Genomic DNA, 26,665 nt, shown 5'->3' on the forward strand with positions numbered 1-26,665 from the left:
GTGTATATGCAACAAGTGCATGTACATTTGTTGTTCCCCTTAGAGGCACCATGTCTTCTGACCATGCTTTCAGTTTCATGGCCTTCATGATAACCCCCATTATTGACCATGTAGGTAGTCACTACACTGGAGTTAGCATTGTGTCAACCTGACCTGTAGGCCTGTGAGAGTCCTAGATTACCTATCTCAGTGGATATTAAGGGGTGTGTGTGTGTGTGTGTGTGTGTGTGTGTGTGTGTGGTTTTAAGAATGCTACAAGGACCTTTCCTTGACCAACTGGTGACAAAGTAGGGGTTCTCCATGCATCTGTCTTTATGATACTCCACCAGTTCCTCGATGTCATGCTTCAGCATTTTGGGAGCGTATGTGATTTCCTTGTCCACAAACACTATGTGGAAATTTTATGATCTCATCCATTTCCTTGAAGTACTGGGGCCATAGATTGTAGCCATATTGAAATGAAGGACCCACTTGGTGAGCTGGGAAGGAGGTATGTGAACCATAAAAGTTACTACTCTACAGTCCACCTGGCAGTTGGTAATGTGCAGGATATTAACTACAGTGAGTCTTCAGGCCACTCAGGCAGCTACCGTAACTTCTGTATATAACACATGGTACCCATGTGACTTATGTCAACAGTTTGTGAGAGATGACTTTTCCACAGTGATGTCTTATTGTCAGTGCTGGATATGCTCTGGAGGCCTTGTTGATGATGCCTATTAAAAATCCACATACTATGACAAACTGTGGATACAGCTATGCCCTGTCACAAACTGTGGTCATCAGTGAGTGCATATCTGGGCTGCTAAAGGCATGGTTCTGCTGCCCTAATGCATCTGGTGATGCCCTGCTGTATGACCTTGATGCATTTCCTAAGATATTCTCAGAATGTGCAGTGTTGCACAAGCACACACAAACTGAAGAATATAATTTGTATGATGATCAAGAAAAGTGGGCATTATTTACAAATGATATTATTTTGTACCTGATGGAACCAGGAAAAGACATCTCAGTGTTGTGGAATATTTTGTTTTAAGTCTTTTCAGGATATAAAATTTAATGAAGATAAAATAACGGCTATAGCTATAAACTAGGAACCCACATATGAATTGGTCCAGCAATACCTATATTTATGGGGACATGATAAAATGAGGTATTTAGGAGTATGGATTAAAAAGGATCAGGTTATGGCAGCTAAGAATATTTGGGAAGAGTGTAAACAAAAGAAAATGCAAAAACTGAGAAACTGGAAGCTCTTGCCTGTGGATATGGATAGCATGGTGCAAACAGTAAAAAATGCTGTTAGTCCCTTTAGTTTTATACACAGTTCAGGCATATTTTTATCAGCCAGAGGAGAAGCTGTGGACAGCAATTAATAAAGAGCTGAAGGACTTTATTTTGGCAGGGAAAAGGGCAATAGTCAAGATGATCCTCCCAACAGAGCAAGAAGGTTTAGGAATATCTGATTTGAAAAGATATTTCAGCGTTCACAGTTAAGGCTCTTACACACAACACAAGCAGAAAGCTACAAATCAATGTGGAAAGGGATGATGATGATGATGAAGTCGAGGTTAATTCTTGAAATAAGGAAAGAATGGGCTTTTGGATGCAGATCCTTAAGGGAATAACAACAGTCATACAGAATATTATGAATGACTTCCCTGCTTAGTCTAACAAAAACATTTCAACGTCAAGCAGGAACGGAAATCAAACCATAAGTACATAAAAAAATCAAGCGGCAACTGAATGTGCCAAAAAAAAAAAGAATATAAGGTGAAGGTTCAGATGAGAAGGCAAGAAATGTAGAAAATACATAAATGTAGTTGCAAGTATAGAAAGCATGTGGAAGAACCTCATGTTGATCAGGACTGAACAAAGGAATGGTTAAGGAGAGGTAAATTCCAACCAAGAGATGAAAGGTTAATATTGGCGACCCAAGATAGTGGGCTACACATGCATTGGATTACAAAGTCCACTGAACATGTAGGAGAAACAGACAAATGTAGGTTTTGTAAAACAGAACTGGAAACATTCGCACACCTCGTTGCTGGTTGTGACATATTAATGGCAGAAGGACTATACTGAAAGGCATACTAATGTGGCAAGACTGTTGCACTGGGGGATTGTGTAAACATTGTGGTATTGAAGTAGCTGAAAAGCACTGGAAACATGAGCCACAAAGCATCACAGAAAATGATGAAGTCTTCATCACATGGGATCACCCATTACCAATATTTCAAAAGACAGATGCGTGAAAAACAGATATAGTGGTCCATGTAAAGAAGACAAAAGTAGCATTGATCATTGAAATCGCTACACCCAGTGACTACAGTTTCTTGCATACAGAGAGACACAAAGTCATAAAATATCAGGATTTGCAGGCAGAAACAAGAGCAATGTGGAAGAAAAATATCCAGACAGTTACAATAGTAGTAGGAGCAACAGGTCTTATAAAAAAAGAATCTACAATGTTATTTAGATATGTTACCAGTACATGTAACTCCATATGAATTGCAGGAGTTGTTAGTGGGCACATTATGGGTGCTGCAAAGAGCACTTCTGGCTGACATCAAAGATTGAAAGAATACCAATTTCATGAACTTTAATCATACTTTGAATTAGGAAATGGGTCCATTCCTGTCATGGTAATAGAAACCCAAAAGACATGGGGAAATTAAAAAAGCAGGAAATATTATGTTCATGAAGTAGCACAAAGTATACTAAGAAATAATCTAACACTGGACTGGAGAAAGGAGTTTCTGCCAGTAGGGATGACTGCAATTAGGAGTACGGAGTATAGATAAGAGGGGGCTGAATTTACTGGAGGAAGCTAGCAAAGGAACCAAGGTATTGGGAACAAATATAGGTGGTGCAGTGGTGCAGAGGTTAGCGTTGTCACGTCACAGCAAGTGGTTCAATTCTCGACTTGGGTGCCTTCTATTCAGAGTCTGCTTGTCCTCCCTGCATTTGCGTGGGTTTCCTCGGTTGCTTCGGTTTCCTCCCACATTCCAAAGACGTGCATCTGGAGAGTTCCGACTCAAGCCTCCACTGAAAATTGGCTTTGTCCCAGTCCGACTTTCCCAATAAACAGCTGTTAAGTAAATAAAAATAAATAAAATAAAATAGAGAAGGGAAGGTAATAGAATGGGAAGAAGCCAAGAGACATGTAGATTGTAGGCTAGTGATTGCCTTCCCTGTCTGGGTTTGTAGACAAAGAGAAAATAGTACAAAAAACACAAGTCCAAGTGCTTTTACCAGTATTCCTTTCTTTTCTTTATTAGCTCTCGATCTGGTACCTCAGCCTTTCGCCTTCAAGGAGTTTGATTATTTTATAAATGTAAGTTTGCGTATGCCATGAGTGATAATTTCAATAAAGGTGTTTTAAAAAAAATGTGCAGTGTTAAACAATACAGTATTTTCCCCCACCTATGCAACCAACCATCAGTTTGTCCAAGTGCTCCCATCCTGCTTTGGATCTACCTACCCTCCTAATCTCCCCCAGACATGATAAGCTAGGGCTGGAGCTGATGAAGATCATTAGGGGGTCCTGGGGCCACACATCATCTTTGCTGCCATGGGAGTTGTAATAACCTGCTCTCATTCCCTCTCCCTCCTCCTTTGTGTTCATCTGTTATGGCTGAGGACTGCTCCACTCTATGTACCACGCCTCACCACAGAGCATGCCTAACTGAACCCCCCCCCCAGATGGGCAAGCCTCATCCTTACTTGCCAGTGCTTCAGATACCCAAGCTGCTAATCAAACCCATGTCGCTTGGCCTTAGGTAATGATTTATCCATCTGTACCATTGCACTGAAGTTGCACAATGTAATATAAAGGAATCCGTTGCAGTAGGGAGTTTGTATGCAAAAGGAATGCCTCTCTGTACACCAGAAAGTAAAGGTTGAGCTAGATGTGTCAGAGGAGGACCAAGCAGCAGGGGATGGTCAGGCAAGATGATGGCATGGATCTGTCCAAGAGGCAGTGACTGGCACATAGTTTTGGGTTATAATAAAGCATATACGCTGCAGTAAAACTGGTGCCTGCAATTCTACGACCAATTGTCTGTCACTGCCTGGCTAGGGGATGTAGTTTGCTCAATCCCTGTATCTAACACTAATGATATGTCAGTCGGACTCATCCCTGGCATCAGGCAGTAATGGGATTGTTCAGCTTGCTTCCCATGACTGGAGCCAGCATCTCACATAGAGACGTGCACAGTGTTGTGCACATGCATAATCACCTGCAGTGTGTATTGAGCATGCATGGGTAGGTCAGTAACATTAAGAGGGTCGTTTCCCTCCTTATTGTATACCTGCAGCTCATTGGAGGCACTAATGGGCAATGTTAAAGCAGCGTCAGTCAAAATGTTCAAAAATATGCTAAATTAGCACACAATTTCTGCAATGTTTCACACATTCATTACCAGATTTAAATTGTCTTAATAGTGGTATAGTCCATGTTTGCACCCTGTCATTCATACCTCCCAACTGTACAGATATTGCAGAATGTCCCCATTTTTGGCTTATATTTTTGGCTTGTTCCTCATAAAATTTGTGTTTTTCTAGTGAATTACTGGGATGATCTGAGGTCTGAAGTCACTAAATAATGACATACATTTAAATGTATGTTAAAACAATCCCTGTTACTCTAGCAACTTTCTAAGTTTACAAGAGCAATATTTAAAATGTGTCCCTATTTTTGGGCCTCTGTCCAGAATTCTTGCACTCAGAGGTTGAAAGGTGTTTTGCCATTGACCGTGCTTCTGCATTGCCCAGTGTTGCCTGACAGTCCTTGAAATGTGAAAAGGACACGACTGAAATGACAGCCATTATTCTGTGGTATGAGATCTGAAATATGGCCAGGGTTTCCAAAGTCACTGCTTCTGGGCAGGGCATCCCAGTATTGCTGTAAGGAATCCAAACTTATCTTTACCTTTTGCACAGAGACTTCTAGAAGCACCTGTTAGGGACTTGCATAGAATCAACAGGGATGTGCAGAATGCCTATTGCAATGGACATAAAAGCTTTACATGGCATTTGCCATTCTTCCTACTGGGACCTTTCATCTGTGGATAGGGGGCATATTAGGTGTTTCATTGGCATCATCAGGATTAGAGACTATATGGTTTCACTGGACATAGAGGGGTGAGATATTCTATGACCTAACCCATTTCCCTGAGATCCTGAAGACCACTGAGTGCATCCAAATTTATCAAGTCCCTATCTGCTTCACATATTATCTATCATGTTATTTGGAAGAGCTTCCATTCCATCTGCCAAGGGGTTTACAATGCACAGAACTTTATATACACTATGTGCACCTTCTAGGCAGTTCCTATGGTTCCTAAATCTAGTACCTATGCATTGCATACCATTGTATTGTATGGTGTGACTTTCACCAGGGTCATCTTATCAGTAGGTGCACACACTTTCAGCCACAAAGTCCTGGATATACTGTTCCTGTGCCCATAGGCAGTAGGCCACTCATAATGGTGCCTACTTTTGTGTATTGCAAGTGATGTAGGATATGTCTTAGAACTGTGGCTGATAGCCCCACCCATAGAACTCCAGACCAGGGTGGGCATAGCTTAGAACACTGCACTTTTTTTTGCAGACATAGAACATCATTGAACATGTGTTTAGACTCATGAAGGTTCACTTCCACTGTTTGGATGCATATGCTGGTGCACTGTAGTCTGCATTGTAGACAACAGTAAGATATTTGTAGTCTGCATCATGCTGCATGGTTTGGTGATATGAAAGCAGTTGCATTGTAGAAACATTGTAGTACTGAGCAACAGACCTGTGGCAGCAGTGGTGTTGGAGTCAGGTAAGGAATCATCAGTGAGACTGCTGCAGTAGTACTCCATGTGAAGTAAAGGTGGGCACAATACATAGCTGCACTGGCAAATGGTAAGTGTGTGGTCCAAAACTATGGGTCCTTACATGGACAACAACAGAATAAAGCAGAGGCAGGCATAAACACGCGCAGGCTATGCATTGTGCATCAGATACTACCTTATCCACACAAGCCACAATGGTGGGCAGGGTATAGTCATCATCATTTGTACTGGTGGGGGTGGAATGCATTGACAGAGGACATCAGTCCTACCATATGTTAAAGGGTTCTGTCTGGTGGATTTGGTAGATATGCTTGCAGCTTGGTGGTTTCGGGAATTTAAGGAACAGATTCCCCCAGTATCATGGGGAGCTTCTGTGTTGTAAATGCTGTTTGGTTGTACTATGTGGCAATGCAGTATCAGGACTTCAACGGTCCTGTCTGATGGATGGCAGAGTGCCTTTAGAGTATATATGGGAACCCAACTGTTGTCCCCCCATGTGGGTAGCCAGTAGATGGTTGATGTCTAAAACCATTTGAATGGCCACAGCTAGACATTGTATTTGGTAGTCCAGCATGGAATGAGGATGTTGTGGAACTATGGAACTTTTGGTCCAACTATGTGGTGTAGCTGGACGGGGATGAATATGTGAGTGATCACACCTAGGGGTGGAGGTAACTGTGGCCAGAGGTGGCAGTGATGCAGTCTTTGGAATAATGTATGTTATCTGTACAAGCCCTGCCTGGCAACATGTAGCATGCATTCAGATGTTAAAAGGCCACATTGTACATTTGTCAGTATTTTCATTGCTGAACTGGTGGATGCCACTTGGGCCCTAGCTGCCTTCAGCAAGTCTGCCTCAGTTGCCTTTATGCCATGTCACTCTGCATATAGTACATGATATCTCACATTCCCTCTGTGGTTGTACTTCCCCACTCAAGCCACAGAGCACATTCTACATGTCTGATATGGTGTACATAGTGACTAACTGTACCTGGATTGCTGACCTGCACCACATTCCAGGAATGAACTGATTTCATGGCAGTGATGGCTACCTACATGCCTCTCTGGCTTTGCTGGGCAGAAGCACCTCAGAAGCAGTGTGGCTTACTGATGCTGTCTATGGTGGTAACTTTTGTGTATTTGGGTGAAGTTAATTAACATGGACTGGGCATCTAGAGCTAATTACAAGTGATGCAAGAGGTTTACCTGCTCTTCCACCATCCTCTCATATTTGGGTGATATTTGCATGCCTAGTGTTAGTATTGCTAACGGTGCCATTGTCATTGGTGTGTAACATCTGCATGGTGTCCTCATCATCAGTCACAGGTTACTTGCTGACATGAGGCATTTGCTGACCTGTTGTTCTGGACTCTCCACCAGTGGAACCTCTGAAAGTATAAAGATAATATGCTTGTGACAGTGTTAGAACACGTGTGTCAGTTCTCAGTAACATGTCACATGCATACTGCTGCTTGACAATTGTTTGCAAAATCTCTGCTATGTACATACCAAGTGGTGCAGCTTTTCACAGTTACATCCCTGATGTTCCTAAAAAAACAGATAGGTATGCGTGTCCTACTGAATAACTAAGTCACACTAGTGCATCACTGTCCAGTAGTAATGGAACATGGCATTTCTAAGCTGGGTATGAAGGTTCTCTAACCTGTCCCTGACAGGGTTACCAGCAACTCCTCCATTCCTTTGAGATTCTCTATATTGGTGGCCCACCTCTTGTGGTCAATCACTTCCTGGAAATATCTTATGTTATGTTCTTGACATTTAGTGCCATAATGGTGACCCTACAGTGCACCTTTACTGCTGCCCTACTGTGAACACTCACAGCATTGATATCCTACATCTGTCTATGCCATACCTTGTCCCAGAAAGTTATGTGTGCATAGAGCCTGCAATAGCATGCCTTCATTACTGTGAACTTTTACAACCACTGCTTTTATAGGTTCATAGGTTATTACTAAGCTAACTGCCCTTGTGAGCCATTTTAAGCCTAGCCAATTACCCCTTGTGAGACACAAACCCTGAACCTTGTGTTTGTAAGGCAAACACCTTAACCATTAGGCCACCCTCCCAACCCTATGTTCTACCAGTCATAAGATAGGCACAGGTGGGCACATATATGAACCTGTGTGGGGGTTCTTTTTTGTTTTAACTGCCCTTGGCAGGCAGACACTAATGTCTTAGCCCTGTCACCCGGACACCATTTGGTGATGACAAATTTGTCCATTATTGTACTGCTGCAATTTACAGGTATGTCTGCTGTTGTACTGCCCCAGGTCACACTGTGTATTATACTGACAGCAGCAATGGATATGTTACTGCCTGCTATTTTACAGCACTGTGCTGATAGCAAATGGTGTAACCCATGTACAGGAGATGTGATATCTAATATAGCACATATTACAGTCTGTGTGTATATCATACATTTTTCTCCCTGCACAGCAGGGCAGTAACTTGTCATGCCCTTGTACTGTCCTCCCCACCAGGAAAAGCTACCCCTGTTCTCCACAGCAATGCATAAGCTGGTATGATCTGGTATGTTACTCCAAAAATCCACTGCTCAGAATTTGTTAATGTTGCTTCCATGCACCCTTAAATCCTGAGGTCCATTACCCATTGCCTTGTCTGCTGTCAGTATACTTGAGTGGCACTACAAACTGTTACTGACTGTATTTCAGTTCCTAAGTTTCTTGTTGTAAAATGATCTCCCACAATATGGGAAACCATGCTATCTATCATGTTAAAACAGGCCTCAAAGCACAGTGATTATGCATATGAGATTTTTTTAATCATCTCCACATTGCTGCTACAATGCAGTGTGTTATCAGCCACAGTCAGCACTACCATGCCTATCCCTGCCCTTGCCCTGGATGGGAAGTGGTGTGCACCATCAGGTGCCTTCAGCACTTCTCATCTACCAGCTCTGCTGAACCCACCTTATACTCTCCCATCTATGTTCGACCCATATTAGGAGCCAGTGGGGAGATAAAGGACCCTGAGGCAGCATCAAACTGCTGTCAGGGAATGCTTTCTATATGTATTCCTCACTTCATCACGCTCCCAGTAATGCCCCAAGTGTGGGATGTGCAGTGGGTGTCAGGGCTGAACTGCCTCTTACTTCAGCAAGAGTCTGATGACAGCAGAATTCCCTGTGTACCCCCGGGCAGTACCTCACAGTTGTTTGCCTGATCTCCACCAGGGAAATTGAAATACAATGATGTGCTTTGAGAGTGAGTATGTTCCGCTTCTCCCCTTAATATCCTCATTGCTGTACCAGTGGATGTCTATCGTACTGTGCTTGCCCTGTCAAGCACCATATCAGCTGCTTAAACTCTGACCACCGGAATTATAGTCAGGGTGTTCTACAACTATGCAACCAGTAATGTTAGCATTTAGAGATTAACAAAAATGATGTAGTCTCTCAAAATGGGGAGTAACAGAAAATAGTGTTCCCTATATATAGTACATTGCTTAAAAAGTGCTTTCTGAAGATGGAAGTCCATTTCAACAGGCTGTGTTTCCCATTTCATGCCTTTTGTTTAATACTCTTAACTTCAGCATTCTCTGTATTTGAAATGGATGACCACTCTCTCTTAATCCCACAAACAAAGTAACTTTCAGCTGTTAACATAAGCAGGATAATGTACACTTCCCAACTTGGTACTATGGGGATACCTTCTAGCCTGGTTTCTCTCTTCAGACCTGACTTCCCAGGAGATACCATGTCACACTTTTCCTCAACCCTAGATGCAGGGAAGGGGGAAGACATCTGTAATCTTGGGGAGCTGACAGAAGTTAAGTCCCCAGCGGCAGTTGTTCATAATTTCTCTGACAGGCTGACACACCCTTTGCATGTGTCAACAATGTCACTTGACCCTACAGTAATGTGTTTTCCTAGTTCAGAAGCCACTGTATCTGTCCGTGTGCATGCATGTGAGTGTGTGTGCACGCATGCGTATGTGCATATATTATACACATATAAAACATATAATTTTTTTTTTTTGCATTTAGGTGGCTCAGTTCTTTCTGCTTAGGGGATTAATTAATTAATTAATTACTTTATTGCCAAATAATTTTGATGTTACAGTCTTAAAATTTAAGCTCACATCCACACGTGTAAGTGTTCTACATCAGCATCTGAATTCTATATCGGCATTTGTTATTAGTATCAAAAAAATTAGATAATGCATGAGTACATTTAAAAACTTTGTTCACATATAGCAACTGGCATTTTAGTTCATTCCAGTTTTTGACCCCTGTATTTTGTTCTCTTTCATTCGTTTTTTCATTTTTCACATTTAATATATGTTGCATTCTTTCTCAAATGCATCCCATTTGCTCCAAAAAATAAATTCAAAACGCCTAGGTCTGAACCATCATCCATCCAGTAAGGTTCAGACATACCCCTTGACATATTGCAGGAACTCGTGGTACATCTGTTCCCATCTAAGGATTCCACTGCCGGGACCCCACTGGTGACCCACATAGTGTCTGACTCCGCATGTCTGATCATACTGATACGATTGAGAAGGGGGAACCAAAGCTCATTATTTCTGAGGAACTAGATGGCATACTTGAAATCCTGGTTAGAGAAGAGGTGCCTGGATCTTTGATTAAGGCTTGTCATGGGTCAGTTCTGCCACATTCTGTAAAAGCAAATGTCACCCCTGAGAAGAAGAAACAGAAGACTAAGATTGTATCTCCATCTCTGATCTCTCAAGAAAAGGAACGGATGGAATTTTTACAGGGCCTATGCAAGACCATGTTGTCTTTCAAACCAACCTCCTTTCTTTCTACATAATCTCTTCCTCCCTTCCCTCAGAAAAGACAACATGAATCCTCTTGTGAGGAGGAGAAAGACTGATTCTGATGAACACAGTCTAGGATATTCTTTTTTTTTCAATTACTTTTTATTGCTTTTGTTTTTCAAAAACAAAAAATAAAACAGACATACAGCCTGTAAACACAAATGTGTAAAGATAAACACTTATTTACAAAGAATCATTTAGACACTTGCTCGAAATTAAAAACTAATAGCTTTAGGTTCATAGGTTGGTACTAGGCTATCAGCCCTAGGGCCTATACAAGCCTAGCCATAACAATTCCCTGGCTATTTCTTCCCACATTATTTACTTTCCTGGACCCCTGTCTAGCAGGGCGACTGACGTGATCCCTGGGGTGAATTCCCTTTCTCCCATCCAAACGTCAAGGTTCCTCTTGAAGAGGTCCAAAGAGGCACTCTGCTTGACATGTATGGGCAATCTATTCCAGAGTCTGGGGAGTCTCTGGGTCAGGAACCTATCCCTCCAGCATGTTTTGGTTACGTCATGGTTACGTCATAACTAAGGGTTACAAGGGAATGAGGTTATAATACAAAAGTTGAGTACATAGTTTGTGTAGGTAGGATACCTTTACTAAAAGGAATTGTGAAAAAAATTCTAAACTAAATACATATTTTCACGATTTACAATGTTGGATGCCATCCATTTGTTATCCTATAAGCATGTTTTATGTTCAAGTGATACACAATTTGTGTTTAATAACTTAAAGGTTTTTTAACTGCCACCTGATTTTCATTTAGTTTTATGTATTCTGTTTGCTTGTCAAGATTGTGTCTAGAAGAGAATTCCAGTATGTTTGAAAGAGTCCTATATTAAATAAGCGAATGCTTAAAAAAGTGAACGCTTATTCAGTGACCCTAGTTCAGCGAACGCTGAACACTCGGTACAGCAATTTTTTCCCAGTGAAAAAAATCGCTGTTCCACAAAAAAAAAAAAAAAAAAAAAAAACTTAAAACAGCATTTAGGCCCCCACACCCCCTACTTAAATATACCAACTCTGAGATCGCACCACAGTGGAGGAAATGGCAATCTCCCAAAAACAACCCAGCAATTTTTTTTCTCCCTGAGAAAAAATTTGCTGTTCCAGGTGTTCAAGATTTTCAGAGTTCGCTGAAATAGGGTTGATGAATCACCATTCGCTTTTTTAAGCCTTCGCTGATTCAATATAGACCCATTTGAAAGTATATTCCTTTTTTATGCTTTTAGCAGTTAGTTTGTGGGAGTTGATGTACTTAACTGCCATGTCTTTAAAATTGTTCCATGAGATATTTTTGTTATTTACCCAATTCTTAGATATATAAAATTTAAGTAGGGCGCATACTGTAACTAAGATATGTTTGCGCATTCCATTAATTGAACTAGGAATTATGTGCAGAATCATTGTTTTCCAGGAGAAGGTGTTTTTTGAGTATCCAATTTTTTCAAGTTGCACTCTTTGGGAACACCAGAGCTTGAAGATGTTCTTACAGCTCCAGAAGATGTGGAAAATATCCACATCTTCACTAGGGCAGAAAGGGCACATTGAGCTTTTTTTGTAACCAAATTTTTTGAGGACAGCTGGGGTATAGTATGCGTTGTTGTTAATCATCATTTGTGTATATATTAAGTTTTTGAAAGGTGTAAGTTTTAAGGTATTGTTGATAGCTTTTTGTTTTTGTGCTATTGTGATGATATTATTTATTTTTTCCCAGTATCTTGAGTAAAGTAGCTCAGATTTGTGTTTTAACTCCTTTATTAATTTATAGGATTTTGAAATATTTTTTTCTTTAGCCTCTAGTGCTTTGATTTATGTTTTGGGTATTTTCTATATTTTGTGTCTCTATTTTGTGGTTTGAGTATTTTTGCTTTACTAGTGATATCATTTGTCGAAGAATATAGTTATAACTGCCTGGCGTCTTTAATTTTGTTCTTAAGTTATCAAGTGTTTCTTCCTTGTGCTGTAAGAGATGACATACTGTTAAGTCTTTAATTAATGGGAATGGTTTAAGATCTATCATTTTGTTGTTTAACTTGATGTTCGGGTTCATATGTATAGGTTGTAGCAATATTAGTGAGTTCTGCAGATTGATTGATGAAAACAGAGACTGGAAAGCTATAATTTCATTTTTAATTATTGGGAGCAAATTGCTAAAAAATTTTTATTCGGTCTGAAAAAAAGGAGTAGCTTTGGGATTTATATTTAGGGAGTATAATAGGTTTTATTTATTTATTTATTTACATTTGTTTTCCTGGAAATTCCGACTGGATGCAGGTCCTTTTTCAGCGGATGCCTGAGGAGAAAAGCTCCACATCATGTACATGATAAAGATACAAAGTTGCAGCAATAGTAAACAACATTACAGGTTGTTGGCTTTAATATAATAACAAGATATTGATTATCAACAATATATACAGAAGATGTTGCAAGTTAAGATAGTTTCTTGTCATTTATAATATTAGTAACAAAGTTGTCAGACAAGATGTTAAAGTATGTAAAGACAACTAGCTATTTTTGACTATGGTTAGTAGTGGTGGTAGTATAGTTGGGTTAAGAGTCTAGGTGGGGCAGGGGGGTAAGGGTGGGGGTGTTAGTCTGGATTAGAATAAGGACAAAGCCAGTGCAAATTTAAGTGGAATTTGAGTGCAGTCTTGAGAAGGCTGCTGGAAGGTAGAGTAGTTATAGAGGGTGGAAGATTGTTCCGAAGTTTAGATATGGTACATGAAAATATGGCTTCTCCTGCTGAGTTTTTGGGTTTGATAACAGTGAGTTGATTTTTGTTGCTTGATCTTAGGGGCTAGTGGGATGATAGGGTTGGGAAGGGATGTTAAGGGGGTGGTTAATTAGTTTATGAGCGAGGGTGAGTTGATTTAAAGTGAAGGAGTTGTGGAAGTTCTAGCCAGTTTAGTTCTTTAAGGGAGATACAATGATGGCTGTGGTAGGTGGTTCCAGTGGCAAATTTAGCAATTTTGTTGTAACAAGCATCCAGCTTGTGTAGGTCTGTCTATCTTTAGTTGGTAAGTATGGGGGATGCATAGAGTAGGGTGGAGATTAGCTGGGAATTGGCTATGAAGGTTCGAGCTGCCTTGGTTAGGAATTGGCGGCTTCAATGTAATGCACCAAGTTTCTTGTGAACTTTTTTTATTGTGAGAGATATGTGGGTGTCAAATCTAAGTTTGTTGTCTATTTCCACACCAAGTAATTTTGTGTGTTCTGATGGAGAGATGATGGTATTGTCTTTGGCAAGAATGTTGAAGTGGGTGTGTGTGTTTTGGGTGGCTTTGGAAGGTTGGAATAGGAGAAGTTTTGTCTTACTTGGGTTGAGTAAGAGCTGAGCATTGGATAGCCAGCTTTCTACAGAATAGAATGATTCCTGTGTGATTTGTTGTAGTTCTGGTAGAGTGAGGGCAGAGCATATGAGAGTAGAGTCATCTGCATACTGTCTAAGAGATGCTTGTGTGGTGGCAGTATGTAGGCTGTTAGTGAAAAGTGAGGATAACATGGGGCCAAGGTTAGACCATTGGTGAGCTCTGAGAGTAACTAGAAGGCAAGTTGATGTGTTATTGTCCCAGATTACTGATTGCTGGTGTCCATGTAGATAGCTGTGGAACCAGTTGAAGACTGGTTGTGAGAAGGAGAGGTTGGAGAGAGTAGAGAATAGTAGCTCATGCGATACCATGTCAAAGGCCTTTGATAGATCTACCTAGAAATACATCAGTAGAGAAGAGGCCATTGTTTTTGTGATGAAGTATAGTGTAGGTTAAGGAGAGCAGAGCAGAGGTAGTGCTGTTATATGGCCTGATACCATGTTGGGTTTTGGAGAGGAGATTATTAGCTAGGAGGTAGTTGGAGACCTGGGTGTTGATACATTTTTCAAGTATCTTGGAGAGAGGGGAGAGTATAGCAATGGGGCAATAATTGGAGAGGTCAGTGGAGGGGGTGCCTTTGTGGAGGGGAATGATGTGGGATATTTTCCATATCGAGGGAACATAGCCTTCTGTTATGGAATTGTTGATTAGAATTGAAATTGGGTAGGCTAGTGTATCGGATGCAATTTTCAAGTATTCAGAGTTTGGTGGGTTTAAGTAACTCAGCTGCGAGTTTGGTGGGTTTAAGTTTTGATAATAGTCTGTTTATGTTGGAGGTAGGTACTGAGGTGAAGAAGAAAAGAGGAGTGGGGCGTTTAGGGTTAGGAGTTGGAGGGGCTGTTGTAGGGAAGTTTTGTTTGTTTAGAGATGTTATAGTTTCAGTGAAGTGTTTGTTGAAGGATTCAGCAATACTGCTGGAGGTGGGGGGAGTGGACGGCTGGGGGGTTTCAACCTTCCCTGGGTGGAGGATATTGTTAATAGTGGACCAGAATTGCTTAGGGTTGTGGTTGGTAGAGTTTAGGGTGGATTTATAGTAGAGGGATTTGTCTAATTTTATATGCTTTTTGGCTTTATTGCGCAGTTCAAGGAATGATTGCCTATCTGAGTTATTTTTTGTTAGTCGCCAGTGCTCCCAGGCCTTATCTCTGGATTTCATTAGGGTTCTGGTGGTCTTTTGTAACCATGGGGCATGCCTGGATCTGACTTGGGCATTTCTTACAGGAGCATGGGTGTTTGGGATGGAGAGGAAGGTACTGTTGAAGAAGTGGACAGCCTCACCTAGGTTGACCAGTTAATTTTTTGTAGGGAGGAGATGAAGGAGTTGGGGGTTGAAGTTGGACTTGTTCCATATTTTCCTGTGGATAATGGGCATCAGACTGTTTGTGGTGCCCAATTAGAAAAGTGGGGGAGTGGTCACTAGGACTATCAGGTAAGCAGCCTGCTAGGTAAGAGTGAGGGGCTTTGTTGACTAGGATCCAGTCAAGTAAGGTATGATTATTAGGGTTTTTGTTGATTCGGGTAGGGGATTGAATGAGTTGAGTGAACCCATGGAGATTAAGGTGAATGATTTGGAGACTTTTATTACAAGATAGCCAGTTGATGTTAAAGTCACAGAGAATGATGGTTTCCTGGGGTAGAGATAGAGTAGCCCAGCTCAGGAGATTTTATAGGGGTATGATATTTTTCCCTGGTGGGAAGTAGCATCCTATGATATTGATTGTTTTGTTTGGGTTTAGTTTGAGATTGGCATAAAGGATTTCTTCATTGTTGTGTGAGGGGCAGATGAGTTCAGGAATTGAATATTGAGGTGGTGTTTAAATATCAATGCTACACCACCTCCTTTTTTGGACAATCTGTCTATGCGAAGGATGTTTTATTCAGTTGGAAGTATTTCCTCACTTTTGATGTGAGGTTTGAGCCAGGTTTCAGTTAGGAAGAGAATATCTGGGGAATATATGTGTATGCTGGTGTGTAGTTCTTGGATTTTATTGCATATGCTTCTGATGTTTAGGGACATTATAAGTAGATCTGTTGTTTTCTTGTTGGCTATGAGTTGAGTTGTGGGGGGGTGCTTGGACTAGGGTTGGTGGTTGGGTTGGATTTGGGAGGACCAGGGTTTGGATGGATATCTCCAGTGAGGGCTAGTTTATAGAGGGTGTTTTAGGATATGTTTTATATACATAGTAAATTGCTTGTGGTATCTTTGGGATATTTTATTTTTGAGTGTGTATTAGGTGTTTGGTAATGGAGTGTGTGTATTGGGAGGATGGTTTTGGTGGCAGGGGTTGTGTAGTTATAGTGTAAATGTTTGAGGGAAGTTGTTGGGGCATGTGACTGTGGAGCCTTGGTAGGATGTAATGTGAGCTAGAACTACGCAGGTTAGGATTGTTATTATATTAGGTAGTAGCATGATTGTGTAGGATGTAGGGGGAGGGGTGAGTAGTGGTGTAGCCTAATTGCTGGCAATTAGGGGTGAGGTTAAGGCTAAGAATAAATGTAGAGGTACTGGGGGTGGGTGGGAATAGGGTCAGGGAGGAGAGCGAATTGAGTGTAGTGAACAGAGCAGGCTAGAACCCCCACCCCAGGCTAAACATTACAGGGTAAGTGTTGAAATAGAATCTAGTAGGGGAAAAACAATCTATAAACCTGATTTCAGCTGTGTCCTTTCTGGGTAGATACCTAGTTTAAAGCAAACAAAAAGTGGCAGTTTTAAGTACCTTTTTGCCTCTGTTTTACAGGTGGGCAATTCCAGTGTATCTACTGGGTTACCTTTTTTCACCTAGAGCTTTATCTTGTTTTACTGATAACTAAAAAGAAAAAGTTAACTGGGGAATGTATTTACAGCAGATGGGGGTGGGGGTGCAGCTGCCGTCCCTAGCCGTGGGTAGAGCCAGTTATTTCTGCTTTAGACCAGGTACTTTGTACAGTAGCAGGCTAAGAGGGAAATGTAGCTAGATACCTACAGTAACCTATCTTCTTTCCAAAGCCCTTGAGTCCTTGTAGCTGGTGTCTCCACTGCAGATGCAGCCAGTGGCCAAGGATTCAGCAAGTGGGAGACTGAGAGAGAACCCATTCGCAGGGACAGTGATGACTAAATGAAAAGATGGAGACAAAAACAATTATTACGTTAAGGTCTCTGAAAGGGGAATGAGAGAGAAGTGCTGTTAAAAGTAACTGAAATAATAAATTATCACCCATGCAGGAAAGGGTATTGGGTTTAAGAGTAGCAGCACATTATACTATTTACACAGGTACAAAGTATTTAGCAAAAAAGGCTCAGGCAGCTGTTATGCATTCGCATATGAAGCCCTTGACATAAAAAAACACCTTACTTAGTGATATATACCAGATAATTGGTTGCCAATATTTTAACCCATATTGAGTACCAGATCTCTTTAGTGCTATCATGTTCTGATATTTGAATCAACCAGTTTGCTTTTATGGTAAGGTAGTACAGATTAAAATCTGGGAGTCCCAACCTTCCTTTATTTTTGATAAATTGTTGTTTTAGGATGCCATAGGAATTTGGAGAGGGCCTTTTCCATTGATATGAATAATTATTTTGGTATTTTGAGACTGATAGAATTTAGCTGAAATAGTACTTTAGGAAGAATATTAATTTTAATGGCAGATTTAGACAGAAGAAATAGATTTATGTTTTCCCATCTTGAGATGTCCTGCTTAATTTTATCCCAAGTTTTTAAGAGATTTGATTTATGCAATTCTTTGTAGGTGTGAGAAAAGTTTATGCCTAGGTATTTTAGCGTGTATGTTAAAGGTATATCAACTAAAGGGAAGTAAGATGCATTATGATTTATAGGGTTAAGAGGGAATATGGAAGATTTTGGGGGGTTCATGTTGTAATTTGCTATTCTGGAGAATTGTTTAATTGAGGAAAGTATTTTTGGCAAGTCTGTGTTTGGGAGTTCGAAGTATAAGTTTAGGTAGTCAGTGAAAGCTGAGTATTTTACTATTGTGTTGTAAACCTTTGGGAAATGGTGATAAGTGTTTTGGGTAATGTGGAGTAATAGCAGTTCTAAATAACTGTTAAAAAGGAAAGGAGACAATGGGCAACCTTGGCGAGTACCATTTGTGATTTTGATGGGTTGGGAGTACAGCAAAAGGACCAAACAAATAAAACTCCATAAAATGACTAAAGGCACACTGTATCGGTTGTGAACACCAAATTAATAAAAAAAAACAAAACCGTCACAAGTTAAGCGCTTTTCGTCCAGTAACTTACTGGACTTCTTCAGACGTTAAACAACACATTGACACTCTGTTATATACCCACAATAATTAATTAATTCAATTAAAAAAACATCCAATCAGCGATCCCTATTTCTGAAACAAACATTACTTCCTATAAACTTACTTCACTGATGTTTAAAAAAAACACTAAAAATTGTTTAAATCATTCCAACTCCTCATAGTCAATTTAGTTAAAAAAAAACTTGACTTATAAAATTTGTAAATAAGTCACACATCACAATCAATGTTAATTAAATTAGATGTGTTTGAGAGTATTAAAAATATTATTAAAAATATTTTATAAAAGTCAGAATTTAAGCAATGTTAAATAAATATTTTGAATAAATATTAAATAATATGACATTAAGCTTACTTGTGTAAGTATTTTGACATTTTACTCATTCAAACGTTTGAACATTTCCCTACAAAGTAAGTACATACAAGTAACAACTACCACCAAAAACCCGAAAGAAACCCAAGCATCAGCAAATAGATGTTTTCAACTATTATTTAGTTCACTATTGATTATACTTTATACTCTAATTAGAGTCTGTTCTGCTGTCTATTCCTGGTGAATTGAGCAAGACTTTGAGTAACCTTGAGGGCTCTGAAGTTAAACAACAGGCTAGTTTATGGTGGGGCAAGATACACAAGTTAGCAGGTATATCATCAAATGTAGCTGTGATGCAGTAGAAGCTCCTTCCAGGGCAGCTGCTAATGCATCTGTCATAAGAAGATTTGTGTGGCTTCATTTTTAGTCCCTTTCTGAGAATATCAAAGCACAGCTATTAGACCACCCCCACACACGCCTTTAGAAGGACCTACTGTTTGGCCCTGCTACTTGCAGACCTGTTCAAATATTTACAGGAGAAGGGAAAAATACTACAAGGCTTCAAGCAAATTTTTCTTGCCTCATTTCCCAGGTATCAAAGGAACCATCCAACCAAGCTAACTTCCTGTTCTCATCAAGACCCAAAAACTGCAGAAAGGCACAAAAATACCAAAAAAAAGTTTTCAGAACAAATCTGTAAGAGTCTCCAAGTCTGGAATTACCCCCCTTTCCTTACTAAGCAGACTGACTACTTTTTGACAACTCTTTCCCCCTTCAGTACACCCCTTCCTTTGTCAAAAAGTCTAACCTCCTCCCTTTCATCTTGGTGGCTCACCACTTCAGACAGATGGGTTCTTTCTATTATTCAACAAGGTTGCAGAATAACTTGGAAGAAAATTCCAGCCTTCAGCGATATTCCACTTCCTCCTGCCAATCAGGTACATTTTCTCAGTCCTGTTTTGCAGGGTCTTCATGGCCAAGGTATAGAATCTGTGCCACCATTCCATCTAGGAAAAGGCTTCTATTCTAGATTTTCCCTGGTACTTCGAAAAGTCAGACATTTCTGTAGGTACCTTCTTTCAAAATGATTTCCCTTCAAACTCTTCTACCCTTTATCTTACCCCAAGCTTTTCTAGTATCATTGGAGCTGAAAGATGCTTACCTTCACATTCCCATTCCAAAGGAAGTTCCTCAGGTTCTCTGCTTGTTCATCACACTTTCAGTTCTCTGCTTTATACTTGAAGTCATCCATAGCCCCCAGGTTTTCACATAATGCCTAGCTCCAGCTATCACCTTTTGCAGAACTTGTGGAATTCAGATATTCCCATAACTCAACGACCTTCTTATACAGCCAGCTTCTCAGGGAGTGCTGTTAAAGCATCTCAGCTACACTATCTCCCTACCACAGAGGCTGGGCTTCATGATCATTCTAAAAAGTCTTCCTTGCCCCCCCTACATAGTCTGTTTTTCTTGATTACAGGCTGGGCACACAATACATGCTAACCTTTCTCCGACAAGAGAAGGTGCAGACTGTTGTCAATGTACTTTCAGTCCCTCCTTCATCTTCAATCTTTTTTTTGAAAGGGACATTCTAAGGGCTCTAGGGTTCATGGCAGCTTTCATCTCCATGATTCCGTATGCTAGACTTCAAATGAGAAAGATGCAGTGGTACCTAAAGTCTCTCTGGTTTCTACATTACCACCCATTGGACGTTTAGATTCCACTACTACATTTCTGAAAAGAGAATATAATTGATAGATCTCTCGAGTGCAGCTGAATCCAGGACTACTATTCGAACCAATTGCTCCACCTCTGGAAATGCACACAGATGCATCAGATTTAGCTTGGGGTGCATGGACAGGCTCCTTAACTGTTCAGGGTCAGTGGACCCCAAACAAGGGAAGGAACACATCAATGTGAAAAAAAATGATGGCACTCATTCAGGCTGTACTTTTTTTTTCACTTGTGGAAGCCAGGTCCCCTCAGAATTTTCACAGACAACACAACAGTCATGTGGTATATAAACAAATGAAGAGGACAGAGTCTTTCCAATGTGGCAGACTGGCTCTTCTGTTATGGGTCCAAGCTATAAAAGCAAATCTGTCCATAAAAGCAGTTCATATTCTATCTCAGGACAGAGATCTGCCAGATTCAATAACCAGGTCCTTGGAAGATCCTCATGAATGTATGTTGAACAGGGAGGTATTCCTGGACATAGTCTGCAAATGGGGTACTCCTCTGATAGATCTGTCTCCACTCACAGCAAACACCTCAGGCTGCTTTGCCCCATGATCCTTTGCCCCAAGGCCTGGAGGACAGAAGCCATGTCTTTTTCATGGGAGGAGGTTTATTTTAGCCTTCCTTCCACCACCCCCTATTTCCAAAGGTCCTGTTAAAGAAGGAAGCATTGGTTCCCTCTTCTGTATCATCCGTCCAGGGGCCATCATCACAAGTTACCCTACAGAGTGGGCTTGCTTACTCAGAAAAGGGTTCTTTGCTTCATCCCAACTTGCTAGCCCCAAATCTGACATTGTGGATCATAAAATTTTAATTCCTTTCAGAGACCAATTGTCTGCAGGTGTCCTCCAGGTTCTTCTGGAGAACAGGAAACCTAGTAGTAGAGGACCTTGTATATTAAGATTTCAGAGATTTTTCATCTGGTCACAGAAAGAGAGCGCGCATCCCATTCAAATTGGGATTTTCACTATACTTTCATAGTTGTGTAAGCTCTTAAGAGCCAGGACTAGCCTATTTCTCCTTCAAGGCAGACGTGTTTGCCATTTCTGCATGTATGCCCCTTGCTCCCTAGAATTGAGATTAAGCTGTTTCTCAGTGGGATCCTTCATCTGAATTCACATAAGAGGACTGTCCCTCCTTGGGACCTTTAAAATTGTCTTGGAAAAGCTTGCCAAGCCACCTGTTGAACCAGCAGCTTCAGCATCTTTAAAACTTGGAAAACAGTTTTACTAGTGGCCAGAAGGTTTTCAGAGCTCCAAGCTCTAATAGCCTCTCCTCCCTTCCTTATTTTCCATAAGGATAGGGTATCTCTTAGGGTCAGTCCTTCTTTTATGCCTAAAGTGGTCAGTGTGTTGTCTTTCACCCATCTGTTAATATGCATATACTTTCTTTCCAACCCTTCAAAACAAGGTCAGAAGAGTCCTACACTCCCTGGATATGCATAGAGAATTCTAATTCTACCCAAAGATAACAAGCTTAAGGACACCTCATCTCCTTCTGTCAGACTTATCTGTCAATACTTGAATATGTTGTCCATATATTTTTCTTAATATTTTTAAATTGTCTTAATTGTCCCCTTTCCTAAGATTTCAAGTCTGTATGTATTCAAATATCTAAGTGAACCTATTTTACCAGATAAAACAGTCAGGTGTCTAAACCATTGACTATAAATAGGTCACATTATTAGCAAGCTGTTGTTTCTATGCATTCTTTAAATGCCCCTACATTAGAATTAAAAGAAAAATAAATTACAGCGTATAGTAAAATATTACAATTTATGGCAGTCCAGCTCAATTCAGTCTGAACCACATTATAGTAGAGCAGACTTGACCACTGACCATAAATAGATTGCACCGTTAGCAAACCATTATATCTATACAGTTGCTTAAATCACACGACAGTAGACTCAAGCAAAAGTAAACGAGTGTATAACAAAATATTCCAATTTATAGCAGCTCAGTTTAATCTGCACCATAATACAGTGTAATCTTCACAATGAATGGTTTCAAAATTGGCTCCCCCTGCATTGTTCTGTTTAAAGTATTTTTCACTTCAAACAATGTGCTAGTCATCAAGATTATCATGGAATGTTATTTTTACCACATTATTAACTTCAGATTTTTACTCTGTCCAGTTCTGTCTCTGAATTGTGAGTACTTATTTAACACCTTTTGGTTCATTTGAACTATAAATTCATTAAATCATCACTGAATGTGTACTTTTTCAGTAATGAGTATTAATATTTTGTTTCTTTTATGCATTATTTATAACCAAAGACTTGCATCCATACTGTCAAAATGCTATTAGACAATGTTAATACTTTAATAGTATGCTAAGTGTACTTTCTGTAGATGTTCAGGGTACATTCCTGTATGTTATTCTCCACAACTTTTATTAACCTTAGGTTACATTTATTGAATTTTGCTTTATAAGCGCAACTTACTGCATTAGATTTTATTTCAGTATTCTTGTTAGTAGTTTTAGCTGGTAATTCTTTTATTAGTTCTTTAAGCTTAAAATGTAATTGTGTTTTAAACCTTACTACAAAAACATACTTTGAAGGATTCCTGATAAGGCATGGAGCTTATTTTCACATCTTCCTAACAGTTACCTGGTTCATTTCTGTTAAATCTCTTAAGATCCCCAGTTTTTCCCTTATATTCTTTCTGATTTGAAAGCAGTAAGAGTACTTGTCATCAAGAAAGGGCCAGAAACACACAAAGGCACAAGAAGTTTGTAATGCAAGTTGGCATCATGCAGCATGACAGCTCCTGCAATGAGGATGCTCCCCGTGCCTCAAGAAACAGAGATGCAAAAGTTATATTAAAAGATGTATTCCTCATGTTGATAAAGATGAATACTTGACTGGAGACTTCCATTAAGGTTGGTGATTTGCTCCTAGGAGAAATTATGGTAGCAGTTAATGAACATGCACTGCAGGGGCTTATTACTGAAAATGATTTACTTAAGGCAAAGATTGCTGTATTCAGGCTAAGCTGGAATGGCTTGAAGCTTCTTTTGATAGGCTAAGAGGAAAGACTGAGATGCACAAACATTACAGTTGCAGAGGTCCCACAGACACTTGATGGGAGAGATTGTCATTATTTCATTAGGAAACGGCTAGCACAATGGACTGCCATCCCAGAGGAGTACATTCAGCTTGAAAAAGTGCATCGGACAGTATGGGTACTCGGGAGGGTGCCACATGGCCATCTGTGTCAGCTTATAGTAAGACTCTGTACATATGAAAGGACACAGTTTTAGACCTGTTCTCCAAAGTTTAGATAACACAATCTGTTGATCAGGATTATCTGCAGATACCTACCTTAAAACAGACTGTTTCATCCCAGTGCAGTGGTTGGCTAGATCCAAGGGTGTCAGATTGGAAATGTTACATACTTTATTGATTTAGCTGATGTGTTTGGGGGGGAGCAAAACTTATAATAACCCTAATAACACTATGGGAGATCAGGTGAAAAAAGAGCTTTGTAGTCCTTTTTGGTCACAGGCATCTGAGGGAGTGAACTGTCGTCAGGAGGAACAGAAAGTTCCAAAAGGGGCTTGGTATATCCCTTGTAGGGCTTTTCTCAGTGTTCAGGAGATATAAAACTTTAAAGGGAAGACTCCTTGGCAGCTGCACAGAAACAGAGAAGGGTGAGAGAGAGGCAGTGATCCAGAGTCTACACGTTAGAGTATTGGATGCCCTTAGTATCTTCTTGTTTAAAAGAAATGAAAAGCTCTGGGATATAATAGTTGCCTCTGGTCTGTTTGACAACTCAACATGGCTTACGTGTGGGACATTATTTGGCAGTTGTCATTTGTGATGTCTCCTGGTACAGTACATGTGCTCTAAACAGAAAGTTGAAGCTTCACCTCTTACTGCCCTTAACAGCCACTGAATCAGCTCTGTGGAAGTAAGAATTCTCCTGCTCCTCTGCTGTCACACAGACATGGAACATAACTTCTCCCCAGTGCTCTAAACGAAAAGTTGAACTTTCACTTCTTACTGCCTTTAATGGCCACTGAGTCTGCCCCATGGAAGTAAGAATTCTCTTGCACCTCTACCCTCGCACAGACATGGAACATAACTTCCCCCAATGCTCTAAAAAAGTTGAAGTATATTTAATTGGTGGAACAACTCCATAGTTGAATTATTTGCCATAGCTCTACTAGGTTGGTTAGAGATCACTCCCTACAAGGTTCGCTAGCAGCCCAAACCCCCCTTGCATTTCCCCTTTCTTTAGTATTCAGTCTTTTACCTACTCTAGCCTAAACTGAATCACTAGGACTTTTTGGTCTTTCCCAGTCTTCAGGGACTTTCCCAAAATTCTTTCAGTCCTGTCCTCACCATCTGCATCCTTTCCTTTTACCTCCATTGAGTTTTAATTTTTCTCCTTTTCTTTCCTTAGTATTCTGTCTTTTGTAACGCTAAACTGCTGTTAAATTGCACCAACTACTGTGCCCTCTGTGCCTCATTCTACTTACTCCCTTGCTGCTCTTTTGACTCCGTGACAGATGAACTACTTTTCTGCAGCAGCTTGAGACTTTGGGCTAGCCCTGCTCCATTCACCCTCGCTACACTTGGGCTCACTTCGCTCCCTTCCCACCCCCCCCCATATAATTTCCTTTATACTTATCCATCTGACACACCCAAAGCAAAACACTGCACCCCTTCTTGTCCTACAGGCCTGTCACTATGTTTTCCCTCCCCTCCTTCTCTCTAGTCACATCAATATCACTACTGATCCTAACTCTCTCCTCTCTCTCTCTCTCTCTCTCTCTCTGTCTCTCTTACTCCCTCCTACTGGTCCTATCCTCAGCCCTACTCTCAATCCTTATTAGTCTAAATACCTTCCTTACAAACTTTTAATTAGCTCAAAAGCAACTGATTATTCGTAGTCTTCAGTGTGACTACCGCTCTGTATCCTATTATTTATCTCTCTCCTTTACTTTTCCTCTTATCATTGACCACCTTTCGTCCTTATCTAACTCCAGTCAACAATAGTCCTACTAAATCTCAAGACTATATCTTCTCTTATCCACAGCAATCTGTTGACATCACCTCATCTAGCCTCCCTCTAAATACTCCTGTACCCAGAATCAGAATTCCTCCCTCCTGCACTATTCATACTAAAACTAAATATCTCTGCAGCTGTTTTTACAAACATAAGCCTCACTTCCTCCCTGCTGCCCTACTTCCGTCAGGTGACATTGACCCTAACCCAGGATCAGTCATAGCGTCGCCCTCCAATAATACTATCCCTCCCAACCAACATGCCCCCTACCCTGCCAAAAAACGCATCTCATTGTACTCTATGAATATCAGAGGTATCCTCAATAAAACCAGTGAATTCCATGCGCGGGTTGCCAACCCATACCCCTGATGTAATCTCCCTTACAGAAACATGGCTGAAACCATATATCTCAGACAGTGATATTCTTCCCCCAGGGTATAATATACTTCATCTTTATCGCCCGAAGAAGAAAGGGGATGGAGTTGCTATCATCTGCTCTAACCATCTAACCCTCACTTGTATTAATGAACTAATCCCACCTTTCCCCGTAGCAGAAATCCTAGCAGCAAACCTTAAAGTCACTAACTTTTTTCTACCATTACTGTAGTAGCCATCTATATTCCTCCAGGAGATAATATTCCCCTGCTTGAAAACTTTCTCTCCAATCTCACTGGACACTACTCCAATGAAACAATTATTCTTGGTGATGTAAACATAAATTGGCTAGCTCTAAATAACCCAAACTCTGCCTCATGTATTAATCTACATGCCTTTACTCAATAATATCTGAACCCACCCACTAAAAAAACTCACAAATTCCTAGTACCTTAACTGACTGGATACCAGTATCTGACCCTTCTATATATGGCATAACCCAGAAACCCTATCCAATTCCCTTAGTGATCACTGTCCAGTAAAAGTCACTAGATTTACTCCCCCATTTTACCAGATCTCATAGATACATAACCTGTCGAAAACTATCCAACTTCTCTCCTGACACCTTTAAGACCCTTCGTGCTAGAAAAAATTGGACTATACTTTTCAAGCTTACTCTGGATGAAGCAGTCCAATCTTATTAACTCTATCTTCCTTGATATACTAAACTCTCTTGTACCTCTCCGTATTGTTAGAATAAAATCAAATGTATCCCCGTGGCTCTCTAAGGAAACTTGTATTCTAATGAGAAATAGGGACAGGCAATGGAAAATCTGGAAGAGATATAAACTCCCCTCTGACTTGCAAAAGTACAAAGAACTTAGAAACCTGACAAAAAACACATTGCTAATG

The 26,665-nt window shown here is 40.4% G+C and overlaps 1 protein-coding gene across 2 annotated transcripts in view; it reads left to right on the plus strand.

Annotated features, from left to right (window-relative positions):
* Positions 1–26,665, plus strand: part of LOC122791827 (tumor necrosis factor receptor superfamily member 1A-like) — a 323,895-nt gene that overhangs the window by 79,280 nt on the left and 217,950 nt on the right. The gene's annotated exons all lie outside the window — the stretch shown is intronic.

The sequence above is a fragment of the Protopterus annectens genome, chromosome 17.part0 (genome assembly GCF_019279795.1).
Source record: "Protopterus annectens isolate FY-2018-M chromosome 17.part0, PAN1.0, whole genome shotgun sequence".
NCBI classification, from domain to species: domain Eukaryota; kingdom Metazoa; phylum Chordata; order Ceratodontiformes; family Protopteridae; genus Protopterus; species Protopterus annectens.